The sequence below is a fragment of the Aulostomus chinensis genome, chromosome 4 (genome assembly GCF_037954235.1).
Source record: "Aulostomus chinensis isolate RoL2024-O1b breed Wild chromosome 4, RoL_Achi_v1.0, whole genome shotgun sequence".
Taxonomy (NCBI): domain Eukaryota; kingdom Metazoa; phylum Chordata; class Actinopteri; order Syngnathiformes; family Aulostomidae; genus Aulostomus; species Aulostomus chinensis.
Genome location: NC_141323.1, coordinates 30484189 through 30509840, shown reverse-complemented (window position 1 = coordinate 30509840; position 25652 = coordinate 30484189). Strand labels below are relative to the sequence as shown.

The following is a 25652-nucleotide window of genomic DNA, read 5'->3' as shown; positions in this document are numbered from 1 at the left end:
TGAGCGAGCTTCCCTCACACACCTTTTCTTGAAGCGCCCTCTGCAGCTTTGGAATGGAATTTCATGCAGTGGTTAATTTGAAGAAGACAGATTGCAGATGCAGTACTTTTCTCTAGATGACATCAACATTCTTTTCTTTGCATTGACAGGACAACTATTTGGTGTGTAAAAAGACCGTGAGGCTGTTGCACATCACATTTTTTTTGAGGTTGTAAAGTGAGTGAAATGGATATAGAGCCCATGTGTCTGAGAGTCAAGGGCTTACGGCCATACCACTCTGAACACGCCCGATCTCGTCTGATCTCGGAAGCTTAGCAGGGTCGGGCCTGGTTAGTACTTGGATGGAAGGCCGCCTGGGAATACCAGGTGCTGTAAGCTTTTTTGTTTCATTGTGAGGAAAGGGCCGCTTTGAGTCTTTGGGGACCAGTATGAGCGAGCTTCCCTCACACACCTTTTCTTGAAGCGCCCTCTGCAGCTTTGGAAAGGAATTTCATGCAGTGGTTAATTTGAAGAAGACAGATGGCAGATGCAGTACTTTTCTCTCGATGACATCAACATTCTTTTCTTTTATTGACAGGACACCGATTTGGCGTGTGAAAAGACCCTGAGGCTGTTGCGCATCACTTTTTTTCTGAGGTTGTAAAGTGTGTGAAATGGATATAGAGCCCATGTGTGTTAGAGTCAAGGGCTTACGGCCATACCACTCTGAACACGCCCGATCTCGTCTGATCTCGGAAGCTAAGCCGGTTCGGGCCTGGTTAGTACTTGGATGGGAGACCGCCTGGGAATACCAGGTGCTGTAAGCTTTTTTGTTTCATTGTGAGGAAAGGGCCGCTTTGAGACTTTGGGGACCAGCATGAGCGAGCTTCCCTCACACACCTTTTCTTGAAGCGCCCTCTGCAGCTTTGGAATGGAATTTCATGCATTGGTTAATTTGAAGAAGACAGATGGCAGATGCAGTTCTTTTCTCTCGATGACATCAACATTCTTTTGTTTTATTGACAGGACACCGATTTGGCGTGTGAAAAGACCCTGAGGCTTTTGCGCATCACTTTTTTTCTGAGGTTGTAAAGTGTGTGAAATGGATATAGAGCCCATGTGTGTCAGAGTCAGGGGCTTACGGCCATACCATTCTGAACTCGTCTGATCGCGGAAACTAAGCAGGGTCGGGCCTGGATAGTACTTGGATGGGAGACCGCCTGGAAATACCAGTTGCTGTAAGCTTTTTGGTTTCATTGTGAGGAAAGGGCCGCTTTGAGTGTTTGGGGACCAGCATGAGCGAGCTTCCCTCACACACCTTTTCTTGAAGCGCCCTCCACAGCTTTGGAATGGAATGTCATGCAGTGGTTAATTTGAAGTAGACAGATGGCAGATGCAGTACTTTTCTCTCGATGACATCAACATTCTTTTCTTTTATTGACAGGACACCGATTTGGCGTGTGAAAAGACCCTGAGGCTGTTGCGCATCACTTTTTTTCTGAGGTTGTAAATTGTGTGAAATGGATATAGAGCCCATGTGTGTCAGAGTCAAGGGCTTACGGCCATACCACTCTGAACACGCCCGATCTCGTCTGATCTCGGAAGCTAAGCAGGATCGGGCCTGGTTAGTACTTGGATGTAAGACCGCCTGGGAATACCAGGTGCTGTAAGCTTTTTTATTTCTTTGTGAGGAAAGGGCAGCTTTGAGTCTTTGGGGACCAGCATGAGCGAGCTTCCCTCACACACCTTTTCTTGAAGCGCCCTCCGCAGCTTTGGAATGGAATGTCATGCAGTGGTTAATTTGAAGAAGACAGATGGCAGATGCAGTACTTTTCTCTCGATGACATCAACATTCTTTTCTTTTATTGACAGGACACCGATTTGGCGTGTGAAAAGACCCTGAGGCTGTTGCGCATCACTTTTTTTCTGAGGTTGTAAAGTGTGTGAAATGGATATAGAGCCCATGTGTGTCAGAGTCAAGGGCTTACGGCCATACCACTCTGAACACGCCCGATCTCTTCTGATCTCGGAAGCTAAGCAGTGTCGGGCCTGGTTAGTACTTGGATGGGAGATGGCCTGGGAATACCAGGTGCTGTAAGCTTTTTTGTTTCATTGTGAGGAAAGGGCAGCTTTGAGTGTTTGGGGACCAGCATGAGCGAGCTTCCCTCACACAACTTTTCTTGAAGCGCCCTCCACAGCTTTCGAATGGAATGTCATGCAGTGTGTAATTTGAAGTAGACAGATTGCAGATGCAGTACTTTTTTCTAGATGACATCAACATTCTTTTCTTTGTATTGACAGGACAACTATTTGGTGTGTAAAAAGACCGTGAGGCTGTTGCACATCACATTTTTTTTGAGGTTGTAAAGTGAGTGAAATGGATATGGAGCCCATGTGTCTTAGAGTCAAGGGCTTACAGCCATACCACTCTGAACACGCCCGATCTCGTCTGATCTCGGAAGCTTAGCAGGGTCGGGCCTGGTTAGTACTTGGATGGAAGACCGCCTGGGAATACCAGGTGCTGTAAGCTTTTTTGTTTCATTGTGAGGAAAGGGCCGCTTTGAGTCTTTGGGGACCAGTATGAGCGAGCTTCCCTCACACACCTTTTCTTGAAGCGCCCTCTGCAGCTTTGGAATGGAATTTCATGCAGTGGTTAATTTGAAGAAGACAGATGGCAGATGCAGTACTTTTCTCTCGATGACATCAACATTCTTTTCTTTGTATTGACAGGACACCTATTTGACGTGTGAAAAGACCCTGAGGCTGTTGCGCATCACTTTTTTTCTGAGGTTGTAAAGTGAGTGAAATGGATATAGAGCCCATGTGTGTGAGAGTCAAGGGCTTACGGCCATACCACTCTGAACACGCCCGATCTCGTCTGATCTCGGAAGCTTAGCAGGGTCGGGCCTGGTTAGTACTTGGATGGAAGACCGCCTGGGAATACCAGGTGCTGTAAGCTTTTTTGTTTCATTGTGAGGAAAGGGCCGCTTTGAGTCTTTGGGGACCAGCATGAGCGAGCTTCCCTCACACACCTTTTCTTGAAGCGCCCTCTGCAGCTTTGGAATGGAATGTCATGCAGTGGTTAATTTGAAGAAGACAGATGGCAGATGCAGTACTTTCGTCTCGATGACATCAACATTCCTTTCTTTTATTGACAGGACACCGATTTGGCGTGTGAAAAGACCCTGAGGCTTTTGCGCATCACTTTTTTTCTGAGGTTGTAAAGTTTGTGAAATGGATATAGAGCCCATGTGTGTGAGAGTCAAGGGCTTACGGCCATACCACTCTGAACACGCCCGATCTCGTCTGATCTCGGAAGCTAAGCAGGGTCGGGACTGGTTAGTACTTGGATGGAAGACCGCCTGGGAATACCAGATGCTGTAAGCTATTTTGTTTCTTTGTGAGGAAAGGGCCGCTTTGAGTCTTTGGGGACCAGCATGAGCGAGCTTCCCTCACACACCTTTTCTTGAAGCGCCCTCCGCAGCTTTGGAATGGAATGTCATGCAGTGGTTAATTTGAAGAAGACAGATGGCAGATGCAGTACTTTTCTCTCGATGACATCAACATTCTTTTCTTTTATTGACAGGACACGTATTTGGCGTGTGAAAAGACCCTGAGGCTGTTGCGCATCACTTTTTTTCTGAGGTTGTAAAGTGTGTGAAATGGATATAGAGCCCATGTGTGTCAGAGTCAAGGGCTTACGGCCATACCACTCTGAACACGCATGCGCCAATCAGACGGTACGCTGACAGCACGACACACGGAGGTCGCGGACTCCGCTTTTCCCATTTCTTTCGTTTTTTTCAGCCTTTTTCATTGTTCTTCCTTATTTTCCGTGCATTTTTGGTTCGTTTTTAGAGTGAACATTTTTTCCCCCCGACAGTTTTTTATACTGATCGGGGGAGGTCAATTTGAGTTTTTTTTTTCCTAATGGAAAACTTTCGGACGGACCAAATGGATTTGAACTCTGCAAACGGATTTCAGATTACGAGCATGGAAAACGGACTTGACATAAACGCACAAACAGGTGAAGAAAATGAAAAATGGTTGCTTGTTAAAAGAAACAATCAGAAACGAAACATGAAGAAGTCGGAAGGAAAACTGCCGGAGGGAAATGCGAGAGCGGCTTCCGCAGCGACAGCGGGGGAAAGACGGCGAGCAGCGGCTGATTCAGAGGAGATGAGCGCTGGAGCCGGTCCACAGGCAACGAGAGCTGGTGGCCTGAAGAACAGAGCTGAAGACGTGGTTCCGAGAAGACCTGGGCAGCGAGGAGCTACTGGAGAGGCGACGGAGAGTGAGAGAGAATTGGCGGCGGAAAGAGATGCGGCGTCTGGTGGGGAAAGGCAGCTGCAGCAGCGACATGGAGCGGCGAAATCTGCGGGTGGCGACCACAAGTATGACAGAGAACTGACTGTCAGTGTCGAGGTAACTGGGCAGGATGAAGTCCCAGTTCTCGAATTAATGAGATGCATAAGAGCACTGTGTGGAGGTTTAATAGCCTGTAGGGCGACAGGGCCGCAGAAATATGAAATTACCATGTCACACATCAAAGGGAAAGAGAGAATCCTAGATGGTTTCAAAATTGGGGACAACACAGTGCATGTCAAAGATCTGTGTAATGATGAACTCATGGTTTCTTTTTTAAGCTTACCAGCTTACATCAGAGATGAGGAAATTTTACAAAAGCTAGAAGGGTGGGGAGTCTCAGCTGCATCAACTATAAGGAGGAGGATGTGGCCGGGTACGCAAATTGCTGATGGGACGCGGTTTCTCAAAGTAAAATTTACAGACAAGGTCCAATCTCTGCCTTATTCAGCACGGTTTGACACAGCAATAGGACCGGAATATTTCAGGGTCATACATGATAGGCAGGCTAGGGTGTGTAGGATGTGCCTCCAGCCGGGGCACATCCTAAGGGACTGTCCTGAGTTCTCCTGCCATAAGTGTGGTGTCCAGGGGCATTATGCAAGGGAGTGCAACAGGAAACCTAATAAGATACAGAAATGTGAGGTGTGTTGGAACAAAATTGATGAATGTAATTGTAATTATAGTGATGAGGATATTGTGGTGGAATCTGGATCTGAGGAGCTGTACAGTGAGATGGAAGGTTTAAGTGAGGGAGGAACGGAGGATGAGGAGGAAGATGACGAGGTGGGTAGTGGCGCCGCCAAGCAGGCTGCCGGTGAGGGTTACGCCCCTCAGAGAACCCAGAGCCCTCCTAAAGTGGTGCAGAGCCCAGGCACAAGGCTTGGTTCAAGTCTGAATGACATGAGCACTGACTCAGGCCCACAGCAGAGAGGAAAGGATGGAGGAGGAAACGGGTCCGAAAAGGAGCCGGAGCCTTCTCAACTCCTGGAATCAATGGAGGTGGGGGATACCCCAAGAGAATTGCAGCCGGCGGCAGCCACATCCACCAGGGTACCTACCTTAAATGTGCCCTCCACCTTCCCTCCTCAGAGTAGATCAAACAGTGACTCGGAAATGGACTTTGCCACAATAAAAAATATTCGGAAAAAGCACACCTCAATAAAAGATGCTGCGATGAAGAAAAAACAGAAGAAAGAAGGAGGGAGAGGTAAAAAATCTTGAGGGAAAATTGGCTGTTTAAAGGTTTTTTTGGTCTGACCATGTTTCTGCTGCACTCCCTTAATGTCAATGGACTCCGCACTTATGGCAGGATGACCGCCATTTTACTTAAAAGCAAGTGTGACATTCTCTGCTTACAGGAGACAAGGTGGGAAGGGGATAGCGTGGCGGCAGCAAGCAAAATGTGGGAAGGAGATGTCTTTTTTAGCAACGGCACAAGTAAATCTTGTGGCGTAGCTATTTTAGTAAAAAAGACTATAAGTACCAATAGCAAGTTAATATATCATGACAAGAAAGGTAGAATACTTATTATAGATGTTTGCATAAACAATAGAACATACAGAATTGTTAACATATATGCCAGTAACTGTGAAAAGGAAAGGAAAATGTTTCTAAATAGTATAAGCAGATGGATAGATCATAGAACCATAATAATAGGAGATTTCAATATCGCATTAACTAAGGATGATATATCAATTAACAATGTATACAAGAATGACACAAGCAGAACTGAGCTATATAATTTAATGAATATTCACAATTTGACAGATGTATGGAGAATTCACAACCCATTCAAGAAAGAGTACTCCAGAAGACAGGTTGTGCAGGGAAAAATGAAACAAGCCAGAATAGATTTATGTCTAGCGGCCCCTGAAGCAACAAAACAGATCAATAAAATACAATATAATTATAACGCATGGAGTGATCACGCAACAATTGAGTGTTACTTGGGTGCTGCAGGAGGTTTCAGGGGGGGAGGTACCTGGTGCCTCAACTCCAGCCTCCTGGCAGATTCAACTTACGTTAAAAAAATCACAAAACTGCTTGATTATGCAAAAATAGAAATGAAAATAGAAAATAATTTTATAGAAAAGTGGGAAATTCTAAAGCAAAGAATTAAAAGAAGTAGTATAAATTATAGTAAAGAGAAAAAGTGGAGAGAGGAGCTGGAGGAAAATCGACTAAGAAAATTAATCAATCATGAAATAGCATTATTTGATAAAGAACCTAACAGAAACACAGAAAACTGAATTATATAAAGCAAAACTAGGAAACATAGAAAAAATAAAATGCAGAGGTGCAATGATAAGAAGCAGAGTTAAAAATTTAGTAGAAGGAGAAAAATGCACCGCATATTTTTTGGGGCTCGAAAAGCAAAAACAAAACAAAACTATAATAGAAAAAATCAACGATATAACTGGAAAAGAATATGACGATCAAGAAAATATACTAAGAGTAACTACAGAGTTTTATAAAGAATTATTTGATAATGGATATAGCAATAGCGAAGAGGTAGACAAGTTGTTATCAAATATCCAAACTAGTATTTCAGTGGAGGATAAGGAATGGTCTGATGCACAAATTACTATTAATGAGATAAAGACGGCAATAGATAGCTTAAATAAAAACAAAAGTCCAGGGGTAGATGGTTTAACAGCAGAATTTTATATTTGTTTCAAAGAGCAGATAGCTCCCCTGTTGCTGTCATTGTACCACTCAATGGAACGGGAACAGAGAACATCCAATACATTCACTGCAGGAATAATTTCACTTATCTACAAAAATAAAGGTTCAAAACAGGATATAACAAACTATAGACCAATAAGTTTACTCAATACAGATTACAAGATACTGACCAAAACACTGGCAAACAGGCTTAAACTTACAATAGGAACCATTATTGGTAATACACAGGCATACGGCATACCAGATAGAGACATCATAGATACGATCCTTACAATAAAGGATACCGTCAGGACAATGGCAGCACAGGGGGGGTATCTGCTTGGAATTGATTTGGAGAAAGCATTCGACAGAGTAGAACATCTTTTCTTATATAAAACTTTAAAAAGATTTGGATACGGTGAAGGCTTTATTAGATGGATTAAATTATTATACGATAACGTATACAGTCAAATAAAGATAAATGGACAACTAACAGAAAAGATCAAATTAAAAAGATCGGTAAGGCAAGGATGCCCGCTTTCAGCTCTTTTATACAGTATTGTTGCTGAGCCACTAGCTTTAAGTATAATGAATGATAAGAATATTATAGGTATAAAAACATATAGAGACAAAGTCGTTAAAATAGCACAATTTGCGGATGATATCAATATAATGTTTAAAAATGAAGAAAATTTAAATTATATTATAAAACATCTAGAAAGATATGAAAAAGCATCAGGAGCTAAGGTTAACAGAAATAAGTCAGAAATGATGGAATTCGGTAAAAATAGTTTAAAAAATAATTGGGGTTTTAGCACTAAAGAATACAGGAAAATACTGGGTGTATACATTGGTAAAAATGAAGGGGAAGCCAGGGACTTAGGGTGGAGAGAACTTGTAAAAAAGGTAGAAAATACACTTAATTTATGGAGAAGTAGGGGTTTAAGCCTGAGAGGAAAGGTAATTGTCATCAATGCCTTAATACTGTCAAAAATTAATCATGTTTTGGGGGCCTGTGAGCTACCGCAGTGGGCACTAAATTCGCTAAATGAAGCGATCTCCTCCTTCCTTTGGAGGGGAAAGGGAAATTCGATCGCTCATCGGGTGATAATTGCTAATAAAAGGGAGGGGGGATTAGGACTAATTGACATCAGTGCAAAAAAAGATGCACTCAGGGCCAAATTAGTTAGAAATTTTCTCGATTCGAACAGGCAGTACCCCTGGGAGGACACAATGGCGGGCTACCTGGCTGAGTACGGGGAGGGGGAGAAACTCCCTCTTTATCACCTCCTTCCTGGGAAAAGCCATGGCTCGCTACCGATGTTCTACCAGGAGGTGCTAGAGGCATGGGGCAAATTCCTGCCCCACCTCAGGCCTAAGTGCAGTCAGAAAAGTCATGTGCTGCAGTTACCTTTTCTCGAAAGCACCTTTTTCACACACAATGGTAGGACACTTAAATGCAGGGCACTTCAGCAACATAATATAACAAGGGTCGGTCAAGTGGTGGGGGAAAGGGGTCTGTTCAGTCTCAGGAAAGTCACAACCCAACTCAAAAAAACAGGGACACCGTGCAGAAAGGATTACCTAAATGGACTAGGTAACAAAATCAACAGAAACATAACCTCACTGTGGAGAAACTTAATCATCACGGACAAATCGAGAGCAGACCCCGAACTCCCACCGCTTGAGCTTGTCACACAGTACACAGGGAAAGAGCTGTCACAGGTGAAAACAAAGGACTGGTACACCATAGGGATTAACTCAATTAAACGCACTCCAAAAGCAGAAAAACACTGGGCACAATTATTCAAGGGAATACCGATAGGAAAAATCTGGCAAAACCTTAACATACCTTACATGGACAGCAATACTTTCAAGCTAGAATTCAATATCAGACACAGGAGAATTTTCACAGGAATCAAATTACACCAGATTAATAAGGAAAACTACAGTAGGACATGCCAAATCTGCAATAAAGAACCGGAAGACCAGGAGCATCTATTCATCAACTGCAAGGAATCGGATAAATTCAGGAATTTCATAAGGATGCTACTGCAAGAGCACTGCAATTTCAGTTTGACAGATGAAACACTATGGACATGGACTCTTCTCTTTGGTACAACACTGAAACAAAAGGATCAGAACAGGACTCTCATAAATACCATACTCACTTTTGCAAAAAAATCAATATGGACAACTAGAAACTACGCTCTCCATGAAAAGAAGAAAATAAACATATTTGGGGTTTTTTACACAACACTCTTGACGCACCTACAAATCTTACATGACATGGACAAGGATATTTTTGAAAACACTTTCTGCAGGAAAAACACATTTTTCAACATAGCAAATGGCAAAATTGAAATAAACAAGATTGACAATGGTATGTTTTCTCTTCAAATTCCGAGCTAAGTAGTCTCTTTTTTTTTATAAAGCAAAGTATTTTTCAAATTTAATAAAGGGGTGAGCAAATTGGGTGGTTTATGTTTTTGGTGTGTTTAACATTTCATTTTGATAAAATTTCATTTATAAAAAAAAAAAAAAAAAAAAAAATTTGTGTGTGTGACACTTCACGACAGGAATTTGTTCTTTTTAGTCCCATGAGTTTTTTTTTGTCTCTCTTTAATTTTTATTTATTTTATTTTTTGGAATGACCTGCATTGCTCCAGTGGCTGTAGGCACATAGTGTTGGTTTATTTGTCTAAATTTAACTTAATTAAAAAAAAAAAAAAAAAAAAAACTCTGATGGTGTTGTCATCAAGTTCGAGGTGTATCAAGGGTGGGGGTTTTTTTTGGTAAGATTTCTTTCCTGAAGGAATTTATTTTTTATATAATTGTTAAATTTTGTCATGTAAATAAGAATGTACAGTTGGTAAAAATGTATGATGTATTTTTGATCATAAAAGACAAAAAAAAAAAAAACACGCCCGATCTCGTCTGATCTCGGAAGCTTAGCAGGGTCGGGCCTGGTTAGTACTTGGATGGAAGACCGCCTGGGAATACCAGGTGCTGAAAGCTTATTGTTTCATTGTGAGGAAAGGGCCGCTTTGAGACTTTGGGGACCAGCATGAGCGAGCTTCCCTCACACACCTTTTCTTGAAGGGCCCTCTGCAGCTTTGGAATGGAATTTCATGCAGTGGTTAATTTGAAGAAGACAGATGGCAGATGCAGTACTTTTCTCTCGATGACATCAACATTCTTTTGTTTTATTGACAGGACACCGATTTGGCGTGTAAAAAGACCCTGAGGCTGTTGCGCATCACTTTTTTTCTGAGGTTGTAAAGTGTGTGAAATGGATATAGAGCCCATGTGTGTGAGAGTCAAAAGCTTACGGCCATACCACTCTGAACACGCCCGATCTCGTCTGATCTCGGAAGCTAAGCAGGGTTTGGCCTGGTTAGTACTTGGATGGGAGATCGCCTGGGAATACCAGGTGTTGTAAGCTTTTTTGTTTCATTGTGAGGAAAGGGCAGCTTTGAGTGTTTGGGGACCAGCATGAGCGAGCTTCCCTCACACACCTTTTCTTGAAGCGCCCTCCACAGCTTTGGAATGGAATGTCATGCAGTGGTTAATTTGAAGTAGACAGATGGCAGATGCAGTACTTTTCTCTAGATGACATCAACATTCTTTTCTTTTATTGACAGGACACCGATTTGGCGTGTGAAAAGACCCTGAGGCTGTTGCGCATCACTTTTTTTCTGAGGTTGTAAATTGTGTGAAATGGATATAGAGCCCATGTGTGTCAGAGTCAAAGGCTTATGGCCATATTACTCTGAACACGCCCGATCTCGTCTGATCTCGGAAGCCAAGCAGGGTCGGGCCTGGTTAGTACTTGGATGGAAGACCGCCTGGGAATACCAGGTGCTGTAAGCTTTTTTATTTCTTTGTGAGGAAAGGGCAGCTTTGAGTCTTTGGGGACCAGCATGAGCGAGCTTCCCTCACACACCTTTTCTTGAAGTGCCCTCCACAGCTTTCGAATGGAATGTCATGCAGTGTGTAATTTGAAGTAGACAGATTGCAGATGCAGTACTTTTCTCTAGATGACATCAACTTTCTTTTCTTTTATTGACAGGACACCTATTTAATTTGAAGTAGAAAGATGGCAGATGCAGTGTACTGGGCTTCTCTCTACTCCTCTCTCTCCTCCTATATGTGTCATACATTAATTATACTCATAGGTATTACTAACTTGTCTCCTTTTCTGGAGCCTTTTTGGCTCCTCTCATTCCAGATCTGGGTGCTGCTGGAGGAGGCTGCAGAGCTGAAGAGGCTCAAGCTGCCACCCGTAGCTCCACCTACTCACATCACCGTCTTTCCATCAGTCTCTCTCTCTCTTTATCTCTGTCCCTCTCTTTCCTTCTACATATCCGTCTTCCTCCATTATCTGTTTTGTTCCTTTTCTCTTTCCCCCCAATCGGTCAAAGCAGAAGGCCGTCCCCATTGAGCCTGGATCTGCTCGATGTTCCTGCCTGTTAAAAGGAAGGTTTTTGTCGCCGCTTTTGCAGGATGTGCTTGCTGATGGAGAATTGTTGGGTGTAGATTCATTGAAGCAGTTTGGTACTGGACCTGCTCTACCTGTAAAGTGTCATGAGATAAGTTTTGTTGTGATTTGGTGCAATATAAATAAAATTAACTTGACCAGTGTCATTTGTGGTCTTTCGTTAATTGCATGCCACATGAAATTATTATTAGTCACTTTTATCTCACATTTGACCTGCAGCTACAGTCTCACAGTGGCAAGACGAGAACACTTCTACTTCTGATGATAACAGTTTGTTCAACAATGAACTTCATCCAGTACCATGTTGCTCAACACCAGCATAGCACCTGAACAGGGACTTTAACCCTGGACCCTCAGATTAAAAGTCTGATGCTCTACCGTCTGAGCTACTCAGGCTCTTCCTTCAGCATTTAGACAGGAAAAGAAACACCTGTGAAGGTCAAACTGCTGCTTTCTTGACTTGTTCAATCCTCCATGTTCAAGTCCACCATGCTTTTGATTGGTTCTGATTCTCTGTGGCAAAATCCAACAAGAGGCTCCAAAAATGTCTTGAATGTCATAAGAATGCACAGGACAAGATGTTCGTTTCCTTCATGTCTGCAGTTCCTCCACTGGAAAGTAAAGTCAATGCTGTTCCTCTGCTGAAACCTGGGATGGGACCAGGGACCTTTAGATCTTCAGTCTAACGCTCTCCCAACTGAGCTATTTCAGCTCTGAGGGAGGGCCCTGCTTCTCTCATTTTATAATCTCTTCCACTCTCACTAGAACTTAGAGAGGATTTGAGCTTCTGAAGTCATGACACATTGAACAGTTCGACAGGACCATTTTTGATGAATGTCTGAATCACACAAGCCTCTTTTGTTTGTCTTCTTCCCAGTTGCCTCAACATTGTGTGAGCCAATAATTCCACATCTGTACCAGACACACCTCTGGTTGGTGGGTTTTATGGATCTTTCTGTTCTAACAGTGTCTTTTATCTTAAATATGCCACTTTCACATGAAAACATCAATAACAGGACAATATCAAAACTATTATTGCTGCTGTTGCTGTTGTTGGTTGTGTGTCTGTCTTCCATCCCCCTGTCCCCCTGTCTTTCTCTCTGCTTGTCTTTCACCCTCATCTTGTTCCCATCTTTTTGTCATTCTCTCCCTCATTTCTCTCTGTCTTTTGTCTTTTCTTCTCTATATTTGTCTTCTGCTGCTCCAGGATCAGCTCCTATCACACAGTGGTCCAGAACCATTATGAAGCCTGATCATGAATGTGAGCAAAGCTCTTAGAACAGGCCTGCTGCCACCACAACTAAGATCCTGCAGGTCACTAGAAACTCCAGTGTCCAGCTGACAAGTGGACTTTCCTCTGATCTGTGGTGGTGCTGAGTTTAGCAAACATCTCCAACAAGAAGATGAAGGAGGCCATCAACTCCTCCAAGCTCAACATCTATACTGGCTTTACTGGGAGATCAGGAGGTCAAAGCAGATCTTCACCCTCCACCTCAGATGGTTTCTACTCACAGAGATGAGGGACCAGTTCAAACCAGCTACCTGGAGCTCCCTTAAGCCATTGTCCCCATCAGCTAACATCTGGATCTGGACCTGCACCGGTGCTGATTTGTGTCTTGAGTCCCCAGAGTTTGTTGAACCAGAGAAGCTTCAACTGGTGACGGTCGTACAACCAAGTGTGAAGGTGAGCCTGCATTGTCTGATCTGGAGCTAACAGGGGAATTAGCAAGTGCTCTGACTGTTCTAGAGTTGCTGCTTAGTTGAATTTGAATTTATTTGTTGAAATGTTCCAGTTTCTATGAGGTCAGGGAAGATTGGTGTGGATCTAAAGGTCCCTGGTTGGATCCCAGGACATTGTTTTGGCTCATTTGAACATTTTCAAACCCTCGTTGCTCAGATTTTACATGAATTTGATCATGACTTTTGGACAAATGTCTTGTTTATTAATTAAATAATCACTTCAGTTATGAATTTAGTGAGTCACCCAGACTTGGTCAATAACAAAAATAAGTCTGGTTATTATTCAGTTTCCAGTCAGTAGGGACACACGCACACACACACACACACACACACACACACACAGCCTGTCTTTGGTATAAAATGGTCTGTCACGTTCACGTTGGAAGATTTCTCTGACTCAATTGTGAATAAAGAGATTCTTCATCTGACACCTGAGTCTTGATCCACTGATTCCTCTGATCCACCTCTTTCTGCTCCAACAAGGCTGACATGGATCAGGTGGGTCCATGTCATCCAATCAGTAGGTTTCTCTTCTCAATTAATTTTCTTCATCCCAGTTTAGATTGATTCTTCTCAGCCTCATGAAGGAGCATCTGATCAGGTGTTTGACTGCTTGTTGGTTGTAATTCCATAGATTTTAATCTCAGATGTTATAGAATTAATAAGAACATCTTAAAGACCTTTGTCCAACACTTGAAACTCACCTGTCTGTTGAGGCCCAACTGGCCTTTGGTCGTGAGGTGGTGGATGCATGTGAATGAAATGAGGCTCGTGTTGCTGTGAGGAGCCACTAGAGGGAGACACCTGTCATTCCTCCCAGCTGACAATGAGGCTTCACAGCTGCATTTGAAGCTGTCCTTTATGAGTCACAACTGTCTTGAGCTCAGGAGCCAAACTCACCGAAAAAATATGCAAGTGGCTTTGGACAAAAGCGTCTGCTCAATGAAATTGTAGGATTGTAGAATTCTATAAATGTAGAATATAATTGTAGAAATGCTCTCTCTCACCACTCCCCAAAGTCTGTGCCAGGGTCTCTGGCCAGTGGTCAATGGCTCCTATCACCTGCCCAGGATGGATCCAGCTTGCTTGTCTTTGTAATTCTGCACTTATTAGAGACCTGGAAACAAAGGAATGCGGAAAAAGAGAAAATAGGACCTCACACAAATGGGCTTGTGACACAATTTTAAAGAGTTGTGTCAATGTGAATCTTTTACAAATGTGTGTGTGAATGTGGTTGTTGTGGCCGAGTGGTGAAGGCGATGGACTAGAAATCCATTGGGGTCTCCCTGCTCAGGTTGGAGTCCTGCCAACAACGTTAAAGTGTTGATGTTCTGGAGGAGACAACATCTGATCTTTGTTAGATCCACGAGTCAAAGGTTTTCTTTAAAGTGCTGCAGCAGCTGAGGATGAGGGAGAGACAGAATTTCAAACCATCTTCGTGAGGACATTTTGAAAAATGATGATATTTGCCACAGTTATTATTGACTTGGAACACTGCAAAAATATCCCCTCTCCAAAAACCCTCCTCTTCAACTTTGTACCCAAGTTGTCTCCTCATCAGGCACCACAGTGTCCAGGATGTTCAGTCAAAAAGTCATTAATGATTTTAAAAATGTCCATCAAACACAAAATAAGGCTTCAAATAGGTAAAATCACCATCTGTAGACTGGACCAATATGCTGATGTGATCCTTTGATTAGTTTAGGATCAGTCAGAGATCAAAGACTGAAGCAGGAGATCAATGCTCAGAACCCAGAGATCAAAGACAGAATTCAGACATCAGAGAAAGAATTCAGACATCAAACACATACCTGATGGAGGCTCCACCCCCCCCCCCCAGACAGTTTCCATGTAAGTCGTAAGTTTTATTTTTAAAGCGCCAAATCACAACAAGTGTTATCTTCTTTTTATTCTTTTTATTAAAGATTGAAGCTCCATACAAGACAGTTTGTAGACAAGAACATCACAGCCTGGGAAGCTTTCACTTCTTTTGATGGACAGCTTTGATTTCAGGTTCTACCTCTGTAAAATTGAAAGTAAAGTAAATGAAGCACCTGTGAAGGTAAAACTGATGATGTCATGACTTGTTCAGTCCTCCAACGTTAAAGTCCAACAAGCTTTTGATTGTCTCTGATTCTCTGTGGCAAAATCCAACAAGAGGAAACAGAAAATCTTGAGGTTGTCTCACTTTTTTTTTTTAAAGAAACTCTGCATAGGACAGTGATAGGATGCTTGTTTCCTTGGATGAAAAAGTCTGGTACTCTCATCTTCTTAAACATTTACTTGTTCAATCAGGACAAGAGAATCTGAGCTTGGATGTCATTTTGTAGTAAAAGGTGAATTAAACTTGTAAACAACAGCTGGTGTTCACTCTGATGATGTGTCGATGGTCTGTATTCTGCCTTCTGTAGCACGATGCTGCTGGGAAGAAGCCTGATTATGTCAGAGTTGTGTTCAGTGGCTCCTGCTGGGTCCATTTCTGACAAATAGGCTCCAAAGAGTTCAGGTGTTTAAAAGCTCAGGGTTGCTGTCAGCAGACAAGGTGGCCGAGTGGTTAAGGCGATGGACTGCTAATCCATTGTGCTCTGCACGCGTGGGTTTGAATCCCATCCTCATTGTGAGCGACTCTGGTTTCTACTCCAACATTATGGAATTACTGTGAGGCTTTTAACTGACACAGATACCAGTTGAGTCAACTTCCCTTTCACAACCTGACCAAAACAACTCAGACACCCAGAGCTCACATGTGTCAATCACCTCTGTAGAAGGTCCCGCCCCCACAGAGCTATAAATCCTCCCATCAGTGAAGAAAACTGAAGACGCCTCTTGGATGAGAGCTGAAGCATCTTCAAGAAACCTGAAACAGTCCACTTGGTACATTTAAATAATTCTACAATTTCTTTCAGCTTTCGTCCAAAGCCACGTGCATGTATCACATGTATATAATATATATGTGATACTCTTTCATCTACTCATGAACCAAAAATGCAGTCTAATACCAGTAAATTTGTGCAGAAAAATGTCATTTGTGCTCCTTCTTTTATTTATTTGTTTATTTAGTATTTTTTAATGTATTTTCTTTCAATTCACATTTTGTCCATTAACTTCATAATCACTCTTCACAGTCGCCATCTCATCACATGACTAAAGTTTGGGTTCTGTATTGGTGGTAAAATATCCTTCCATGCCCCTCACTAGTTTGCACACAGAAAAGCATATTTTACTGGTTTCAAATCTCTTAGTGTGTTCTCTCTCTTAAACCAGCTGTGGCAGCTTTCATTGTGTGATTGATTTTAAAATATAAATATGGAACAGAACCATTGGAAGAAGATGTCAGGACATTTGAAGGAATGTAAATCTCCTCTTGAAATGTTGCAGTGTGCAGCTGAGACTCTCTGGCAGTGGCACAAGGAGCCACAATGGCAGAACCTGGACCCTCCTGGAGGAGAACCACAGGTGAGGGCCTTCTTGGCTCCAGATTGATGGAAATCAAGTGTCTGAGGCTGTTAGCAGCCATGAAGTTGATCTGGTTGGGCACTGGTATTTTTTCTTGCTGCAGCTCAGGAGTGATTCAGGAGAAGAGTTTCAGAACAGCCAAGGTTGGGGACTGGAATTTTCAAATTTCCCCTGGAACCAGACAAACTTGGGAGGTAAAACCTCCAATCATAGCCACTCAGATGCAGCAGCAGAAAGAAGCTGTCATCTACCCTGACAGTCAGAGCATCAAGTCAAGAAAACATCAACCATCTTGTAGTTCCAAACCTTCACCTGTCAGATTCAGCTACTTCTTATTGTGGGACTTTAAATTTGAACACAATGGAATTTGGACAAGGAGTTTTCCTTCAAGTCAGAACATCATCGTCCAGCCTCCAACCAGAGGTCCATCAGTTATCATGGGAGCCACATGTGGAGTCTGGATTCTTTTCTAGAATGTGACGGCAATGACAGTCCTGCCAAGTGACATCAATGACATGAATGGATGACTTCAGTCACATGAATGGATGACTTCAGTCACATGAATGGATGGCTTCAGTCACGTGACTGGATGGCTTTAGTCACGTGACTGGATGACTTCAGTCACATGACTGGATGATTTGAAAATTTTGTTGTGGGCCTCTGGACCTTTTTTAAATCAGTAGTTGACCACAGGTAGCTTAGCCAACTGTTAACTAATTAACTTTTAGTCCAGACAAAGAATGTGGGTTGACAGTTATTCATACACAGTCTTTGGTTTCAGATGCAGCCTCAACTGAGACTCCTGGTTCAGAGGATGGGTTTGTTTGCTGTCAGGTTGCCACCTTTTAGAAATGAAAATCAGGGACGCCCACCACGGCTCCTGGGGGCCATGACCACCAGGGGCCTGACTCCCATGAGGTGGGTGCCCACAGCAGTGGTGTGTTTTATTTTGTAGGTGTTTTTAGTCAAGGGGTGATCAAGAAAGCAATTCCTCCTACTTAAAGCTTGAAATGCTTTATCACCAATAAACACATTCTTTATTGTTCAACACTGAACTGCACATTTAAGTTTTAAAATACAAACTCAATAAATGGAGAACTTTATGTGACTTAAGTTCATAACACATCAGCAGGTTTCCCTCCCTTCTTTTTCCAAGTCTCCTTCTTGTTCCTCCTTGCAGCTCTGGGGAACTCTTGGTCTCTCAAAGCCCTGTTGGAAAACTCTGAACAGGACTGCTCAAAGTTGAGAGTGATCACTCCTTTGAGCTCCATGGAGCTCCTGTTCCTGCAGTCACTCCATTTCTGCTTTTCATTTTGTGTTTGTATTAAAGTTCTATTGCTGAAAAAAAAGAGAATTTTTTGCCTTTTTGTTGAAGTAAATATATGAGGGTCGAAACTGACCCATAACACCATGGATGTTACAATAGTTAATAATATTAAAATGAATAATAAATCAAACCAATCCATGTCAGAGATGTGTTCTAACACCCCTCAGTAATGGTCAGGAAACACAACAACATTTTGTTTATTTCTATGATTTTCTGGAGGTTCATTTGATCATTTTTTTTAACTGAAATCGAGGGTTTACTGACTAAAAAAAGGTCCAGAGGCCCACAACAAAATATTCCAATCAATATTTCCATGGATAAGGAAGCCTAACAAGGTAACCGGGAGATGGGAAACAACTTGGATGATAGAAAATTGTTTTTAGTTTATTTTACAGCTGATTGAAGACGAGGGTCAAAACTGACCTGTTAACATCAGAGATGGGAACAGAAAGCTAACACAAGAGGAAGGTTGAAGCTATGAAAAAGGAGTTTGATAAAAATCTTGAACTGACAGTAGAAATATCCTTTTGTGTGTTTACCTTTGTTGACAGAAGTCACTTTAGCTTGGCAGTGAAAAGAATCTCTGCTAGCTTGACAAATAAGTGCACAAACTAGGTTCAAGCCGGACTTTGGACACTGGTATCTGCAACAACTCCCATCAACTCCTAATCTAGCATCTCTGCTGTGCTCAAACTATTTTACAGAACATTTGACAGACCTGTGGAGCAGTGAGGACAGACATGAGTTGATGCACATGATCCACTGAAGCGCCATTTTACCCTGCCACTGAGGTCACCAACATGAGCTGGAGTTGGGACTCTTGAACTGAACCTGGGATCACAGCGACACCTACTGCTGCAAAATGGAACAGCAACATTGAACCCAAGTACAGGATTGGAGGGAGACTGATGGTCGCTGTTTGGGTTTTTGAAGAACAAGGAGGGCGTTGGTTCAAGCTGGATTCTCAGAGACTGTTTCCCCAACCTCTACATTGGCATCTACACTGTCATCCAGTCATGTGACTGAAGTCATCCAGTCATGTGACTGAAGTCATCCAGTCATGTGACTGAAGTCATCCATTCATGTCAGTGATGTCACTTGGCAGGACTGTCATTGCCTTCACATTCTAGAAAAGAACCCAGACTCCACATTTCCTCCTATCTATTATTGTGTCCCACCCTCCTGGTCCTTACTCTGAATTCTCAGAGTTTATATCCAGTTCAGTCCTCAAAACAGATGAAGTCATGAGTGTTGATAAATTTCCTTTTCTCCACTGATTATATGTCAAGGTTTGTGTGTGGGGGTGGAGCCTATCCAAGCAGCCTTCGGACAAGAGGCGGGGTTCATCCTGGACATGTCACCAGTCCATCACAGGGCCAACACATACAGGCAGACAACCATTCACACTCACAGCCACACCTACGGTCAATTTAGAGTATCAATCAGCCTCGTCCCCTCTTGATGTCTTTGGACTGTGGGAGGAAGCTGGAGTACCAGAGAGAACCCACACAGACACAGGGAGAACATGCAGACTCCACACAGCTGGGGCTCGAATCTGGAACCTTCTTGCTGTGAGGCCACAGTGCTGACCACTGCACCATTGTGTCCCCTGAAAATGCCACCAGATCGTTTGGATTGTCTATAAAATCAAGTACACATGAACATGAAGAGGTTTTCACAGGGCTGGTGGTGCAATGGATAGCATGACTGACTACTGTCAGAAGATTCTAGGTTCAACTCCTGGCTCGCTCACTTAAAATTTTATACTGAGAAGCTTTCACACCTGAAGTGTGAACCACTGCTAAAAGTCCCTGAAATCCTCCAAGGTTTCCTCCTTGTCTGCTGTAAACATGAACACATGCATGGATCCTGCTACCTCTCACATGTTAAGCTGGCACTTGACAGTGACAGCAGGAGAACAAAAAATCCCAGTGTGTCATCAACATTTCCTGGAAACTAAATGACAGAAGCCAGTGGTGGCAGGTGAAAAAAATTCTTGGTGGGGCTGGTGTGCCAAAAACATTTCCGTGCCTAGTCTAGTATAATCATTCAAAAAGAGCAGCCGGATAATTATTAAATGTTTTAAAATAGTATTTACTTTCCTTCTTAAAATCGACAGTTTCAAAGACAAAAAAAACAACAACAATTTACAACTACAGTCAATTTTATGAGATCAAATATTATACAATGATGTTAACTTTACAGAAGGTGATTTGAGCTTAATCTATACGATACAAATCAACAATGTGTGTGTCTCTCTCTCTCTGTCTCTCTCTTTGTTCATCTGTGTCTGTCTCTGTCTCCTTCTCTGTGTCTCCGTCTTTGTGTCCTTTTCTCTGTGTCTCTATCTCTGTTTGTTTGTCTCTTAGTGTGTCTGTCTCTCTCTGTCTCTCTCTCTTTGTGTCCATCTCTCTTTCTCTCTTCGTCTACCTGTCTCTCTCCCTCTGTCTCTCTGTCTATTTGTTTCAGTCTTTCTGGGTGTGTGTTCGAATTCAGCAGTCATTTGTACAGGAACTTTGCTCGTCTCTCTTTCTGGGAGGCAAATTTCTCAATGACCCTGGTGTTGAAACCAGGAATGTTTCGTGTCAGTTTTTTCTCAATGGAGAGCATAGCCAGAGCGTTGAGCCGATCTTGTGCCATGGTATTTGTAAGAAAAGTTTTTATCCTCTTCAAAGTGGAGAAGCACCTCTCAGATTCTGACGTTGTCATTGGTGTGGTGATGAGGATGTTGAGCAGACTTACAGTTTCAGTGAACGTGTCTTGAAGGTTATTTTCCATCAAAACCTGATAGAGAGCCAGTGCACCACTGCAACTCTGAAACTCTTCGTTCCCGTAGATCAGAGACAGCTCTGTTTAAAGTCTGGCCTTGTCCAATGAGGGATAGGCTTCCACTGTGGTTTTCAGTGCTGAATCTGGGAACTTTCGGCTGTGCTGTGGGAACAGGTCTCCTTGCAGGAGTGTGGCGCTGACAAGATGCTTGGTGAAACTAAATCTCTCCTTGGCATGGCTCACAATGGTGTCACATACCTATGCAATGATATAATTATACAAAATAGGAATTATTGCATCTTCACTTGTCTTAATACATTGACCTGATGAGCTAGCCTACATTATGTAATAAACATACTGTAATGATTCACATCATCATAAAACAATATACATTTAAGTCTGGACCACTGTATCATTTGGCCAACATCTTATTTTGATTTTATTTAATAATGTGATTCAAATCACACTAAAAAGCAAGTTCTTACCTCCAGTGCCAAATGGTGCAGTGTGTCTTCTCCCAAGGTTCTGCGTCTCTTTGCGGGTGGCTCCTGAGCAGGTCCCCTGAACTCCTCATCCTCAGCCAGAGTAGGCACATCCTCCCTGACCCAACACATAAGTTTCATGAGTAAGTTCTAAAAACTGGTTAGGGATACATTAACAAAACCAAAGGTGGATGTCATTACTGTCAGTTATATTATACAGATAAATCAATTCTTTAAATAAGATGATATATAAGCATTTAAGTCTACATATACAGAGAAATTTAGGTTAGGCTACAAATTAATTAATTTAGCATACCTGATAGCCTGCATGTGGTCAATGAATGTCTGGGTGACTCCTGCCATGTAGACAGCATCAATGTTTCTCTTCTGCAGCTGGTTGTAAAGGATGTCCACATGTGGCATGATTTTGTGGAACAGGGCCAGTAAAAAGCAAAAAGTTTCATCTTCCAGCATTCTCACATAGCCACCAGCTTCTCTCTTTGTCTGGCTATCAAACCCTTCACTGTTCCGGATAGCCTGAAAGCAATTCACCAGATCCTTCTTGTGCTCATAAACTGTGTTAACACGACTGTTGAAGTTCCAACGTGTTGATGATGCACTTGGAAGTCGGTGCGCAACCATCTCATCAAGCACTGCAGTTCTCTTGCTTGACTTAGAGGAAAGAGAAGCAAATCCCCCCATGTCAGAAAAAAAGTGACTGATCTGAGGGATGTGGGAGGTTGCTTGCTGCAGTATCAGGTTTAACTGATGGGCATAGCAGTGAACATAGTGAGCGTTTGGATAGATGTCTTGTACCTTTCGCTGCACTCCTCCTTTGGCACCCCTCATCACAGCTGCCCCATCACAGGCCTGGGCAATCAGCTTCTTTTCTTGTCCCTCAGAAAGGATGCTGTGCAGCCTCTCCAATAAGGCACTGGCTATTGCATCCGCACAGGTGTTGGGCAGTTTCAGAAATTCAAAGAACCGCTCTTGAATATTGTGGCGGTCGTCAATGTATCTCAGAACTAAGACTAACTGACACTGTGTTGAAACGTCAGTAGTTTCATCAGCCTGGATCGCTAAAAAGTCTGCCGATTTAACTTCATCCAGGATCTGTTCTCTCAAAACTGCCAGCATACAGTCCAGGAGCTCGTTCTGTACTGTCTTCGAGGTGCCTTTAAAAACGGTTGCATTTTCAAGGTGCTCCCTCAAGTACCGATCAATGGATGCCATCAAGTCAACTGGACCTCTGAATATTCCAGCGTTGTCAGAGGAATCACTTTCGTCATGTCCCCGCAGAGCCAGTTCAAAAGCACCACGGAATTTAACAGTTAATTATCTTAGATAAGATGTTACGGTTCTTATCTACGTCATCATTGTGCTTCCTTACAGCGATGCGGTGACTGTCATCGAGCTGCGTTGCTATGCTAATCTTCCCAAGAACCGCTAGCTTCACGCAGTTTTCCATGTGAATTTTCGCTCTTTCGTGTTTCTTAATCCGCTCGGAGAGGTGCTTCAGGTCAGTGATTCCTGTCTGTGTCCATGCTGAATCACACCGGTCACTCCTGAAAGGGATGTAGGGGAAGCAAAAAAGTGCGTTGGCTGCTCCACAACCCGTCAGCCACGGCTTGCGCTGAAACCAGCTCCGGCAAAAAGTCCTGTTGTAGGATTTAGCCTTTTCCTTGGACTGCTGCTGGATGTTGATTTCAGGCTTGTCCGGTCCCAGCTCCTTAACGCGGATTTTTTCCGCCATGGTCCTCCTCGCAAAAGGGAAATTTAAAAGGGATCTCACCGAAATCGGTGGAAACTGCTGCTCTTGAACTTCGATCGTTGTTGTCGCCATTTTCTCTCTCACTCACTTCTCGCGGTATTTTTTTCGTAGGGATTCGGAAATCTGGGAATCTCACTACGCAAAAAGAATATCGCGGGCTCCTCAGCTAGCTTTAGCAATCCAAACCTTCACGCATTTTACGTTGGCGTAGGGGCGACTTTTCCAGCGCCCCTACGCCGTTAAATTTGGCGATGTTGATTGGCCAATTATTCATTATTTTTCCCTAGCAACCATACAGGATTGGCTAATTAATTGCAGGTCTGGGGCGCTTTGACGAGCGCCCCTAAAGACAAATTATACAGTCTATCAGAGTAAATTCACTATTAATTGAATGAGTCAGTTGGCGTAAATGTTGTTTAAATGACCCATATTGCATGTAGACACACACAATTAAGTAAGGCTGACACTGACGATACAAATTGTAAACATATGCACATATATATGTATCAATACATGTAGGGATTTTCCTCTCCACAGCTGGTGGGGCGGCGCCCCAGCGCCCCCTATGAGCCAGCCGCTACTGATACTGGCTTTACTGGGAGATCAGGAGGACAAAGCAGATCTTCACCCTCCACCTCAGATGGTTTCTCCTCACAGAGATGAGGGACCAGTTCAAACCAGCTACCTGGAGCTCCCTTAAGCCATTGTCCCCATCAGCTAACATCTGGATCTGGACCTGCACCGGTGCTGACTTGTGTCTTGAGTCCCCAGAGTTTGTTAAACCAGAGAAGATTCAACTGGTGACGGTCGTACAACCAAGCGTGAAGGTGAGCCTGCATTGTCTGATCTGGAGCTAACAGGGGAATTAGCAAGTGCTCTGACTGTTCTAGAGTTGCTGCTTAGTTGAATTTGAATTTATTTGTTGAAATGTTCCAGTTTCTATGAGGTCAGGGAAGATTGGTGTGGATCTAAAGGTCCCTGGTTGGATCCCAGGACATTGTTTTGGCTCATTTGAACATTTTCAAACCCTCGTTGCTCAGATTTTACATGAATTTGATCATGACTTTTGGACAAATGTTCTGTTTATTAATTAAATAATCACTTCAGTTATGAATTAAGTGAGTCACCCAGACTTGGTCAATAATAAAAGTTAGTCTGGTTATTATCCAGTTTCCAGTCAGTTAGGACACACACACACACACACACACACACACACACACACACACACACACACACACACACACACAGCCTGTCTGTGGTATAAAATGGTCTGTCACGTTCTCTCACATTGGAAGATTTCTCTCACTCCATTGTCAATAAAGACATTCTGCATCTGACACCTGAGTCTTGATCCACTGATTCCTCTGATCCACCTCTTTCTGCTCCAACAAGGCTAACATGGATCAGGTGGGTCCATGTCATCCAATCAGTAGGTTCTCTTCTCAATTCATTTTCTTCATCCCAGTTTAGATTGATTCTTCTCAGCCTCATGAAGGAGCATCTGATCAGGTGTTTGACTGCTTGTTAGTTGTAATTCCATAGATTTTAATCTCAGATGTTATAGAATTAATAAGAACATCTTAAAGACCTTTGTCCAACACTTGAAACTCACCTGTCTGTGGAGGCCCAACTGGCCTTTGGTAGTGAGGTGGTGGATGCATGTGAATGAAATGAGGCTTGTGTTGCTGTGAGGAGCCACTAGAGGGAGACACCTGTCGTTCCTCCCAGCTGACAATGAGGCTTCACAGCTGCGTTTGAAGCTGTCCTTTATTAGTCACAACTGTCTTGAGCTCAGGAGCCAAACTCACCAAAAACATATGCAAGTGGCTTTGGACAAAAGCGTCTGCTCAATGAAATTGTAGGATTGTAGACTTCTATAAATGTAGAATATAATTGTAGAAATGCTCTCTATCACCACCCCCAACGTCTGTGCCAGGGTCTCTGGCCAGTGGTCAATGGCTCCTATCACCTGCCCAGGATGGATCAAGCTTGCTTGTCTTTGTAATTCTGCACTTATTAGAGACCTGGAAACAAAGGAATGCTGAAAAAGAGAAAATAGGACCTCACACAAATGGGCTTGTAACATAATTTTAAAGAATTGTGTCAATGTGAATCTTTTACAAATTTGTGTGTGAATGTGGTTGTTGTGGCCGAGTGGTGAAGGCGATGGACTTGAAATCCATTGGGGTCTCCCTGCTCAGGTTGGAGTCCTGCCAACAACGTTAAAGTGTTGATGTTCTGGAGGAGACAACATCTGATCTTTGTTAGATCCACGAGTCAAAGGTTTTCTTTAAAGGGCTGTAGAAGCTGAGGATGAGGGAGAGACAGAATTTCAAACCATCTTCGTGAGGACATTTTGAAAAATGATGACATTTTGCCACAGTTATTATTGACTTGGAACACTGCAAAAATATCCCTTCTCCAAAAACCCTCCTGTTCAACTTTGTACCCAAGTTGTCTCCTCATCAGGCACCACAGTGTCCAGGATGTTCAGTCAAAAAATCATTAGTGATTTTAAAAATGTCCATCAAACACAAAATAAGGCTTCAAATAGGTAAAATCACCATCTGTAGACTGGACCAATATGCTGATGTG

At 42.9% G+C, this 25652-nt stretch overlaps 11 non-coding genes across 11 annotated transcripts; 10 read left to right on the top strand and 1 right to left on the bottom strand.

Moving 5' to 3' along the window:
• The first annotated feature begins 259 nt into the window (after positions 1–259).
• LOC147266394 (5S ribosomal RNA) lies at positions 260–378 on the top strand. The gene has a single exon (XR_015114652.1). It is a non-coding gene; the product is annotated as a 5S ribosomal RNA (ribosomal RNA).
• A 309-nt stretch (positions 379–687) lies between these two features.
• Positions 688–806, top strand: LOC147266393 (5S ribosomal RNA). The gene has a single exon (XR_015114210.1). It is a non-coding gene; the product is annotated as a 5S ribosomal RNA (ribosomal RNA).
• Positions 807–1533: 727 nt separating this feature from the next.
• On the top strand, positions 1534–1652 carry LOC147266392 (5S ribosomal RNA). The gene has a single exon (XR_015115150.1). It is a non-coding gene; the product is annotated as a 5S ribosomal RNA (ribosomal RNA).
• A 309-nt stretch (positions 1653–1961) lies between these two features.
• LOC147266391 (5S ribosomal RNA) lies at positions 1962–2080 on the top strand. Its single transcript, XR_015115080.1, has one exon. It is a non-coding gene; the product is annotated as a 5S ribosomal RNA (ribosomal RNA).
• Positions 2081–2390: 310 nt separating this feature from the next.
• LOC147266390 (5S ribosomal RNA) lies at positions 2391–2509 on the top strand. The gene has a single exon (XR_015114310.1). It is a non-coding gene; the product is annotated as a 5S ribosomal RNA (ribosomal RNA).
• A 310-nt stretch (positions 2510–2819) lies between these two features.
• LOC147266389 (5S ribosomal RNA) lies at positions 2820–2938 on the top strand. The gene has a single exon (XR_015114050.1). It is a non-coding gene; the product is annotated as a 5S ribosomal RNA (ribosomal RNA).
• A 309-nt stretch (positions 2939–3247) lies between these two features.
• On the top strand, positions 3248–3366 carry LOC147266388 (5S ribosomal RNA). Its single transcript, XR_015114285.1, has one exon. It is a non-coding gene; the product is annotated as a 5S ribosomal RNA (ribosomal RNA).
• A 6971-nt stretch (positions 3367–10337) lies between these two features.
• LOC147266387 (5S ribosomal RNA) lies at positions 10338–10456 on the top strand. The gene has a single exon (XR_015114755.1). It is a non-coding gene; the product is annotated as a 5S ribosomal RNA (ribosomal RNA).
• Positions 10457–10765: 309 nt separating this feature from the next.
• On the top strand, positions 10766–10884 carry LOC147266386 (5S ribosomal RNA). The gene has a single exon (XR_015114918.1). It is a non-coding gene; the product is annotated as a 5S ribosomal RNA (ribosomal RNA).
• A 1267-nt stretch (positions 10885–12151) lies between these two features.
• Positions 12152–12224, bottom strand: trnaf-gaa (transfer RNA phenylalanine (anticodon GAA)). The gene has a single exon. It is a non-coding gene; the product is annotated as a tRNA-Phe (tRNA).
• Positions 12225–25197: 12973 nt separating this feature from the next.
• trnas-uga (transfer RNA serine (anticodon UGA)) lies at positions 25198–25279 on the top strand. The gene has a single exon. It is a non-coding gene; the product is annotated as a tRNA-Ser (tRNA).
• The last annotated feature ends 373 nt before the right edge of the window (positions 25280–25652 follow it).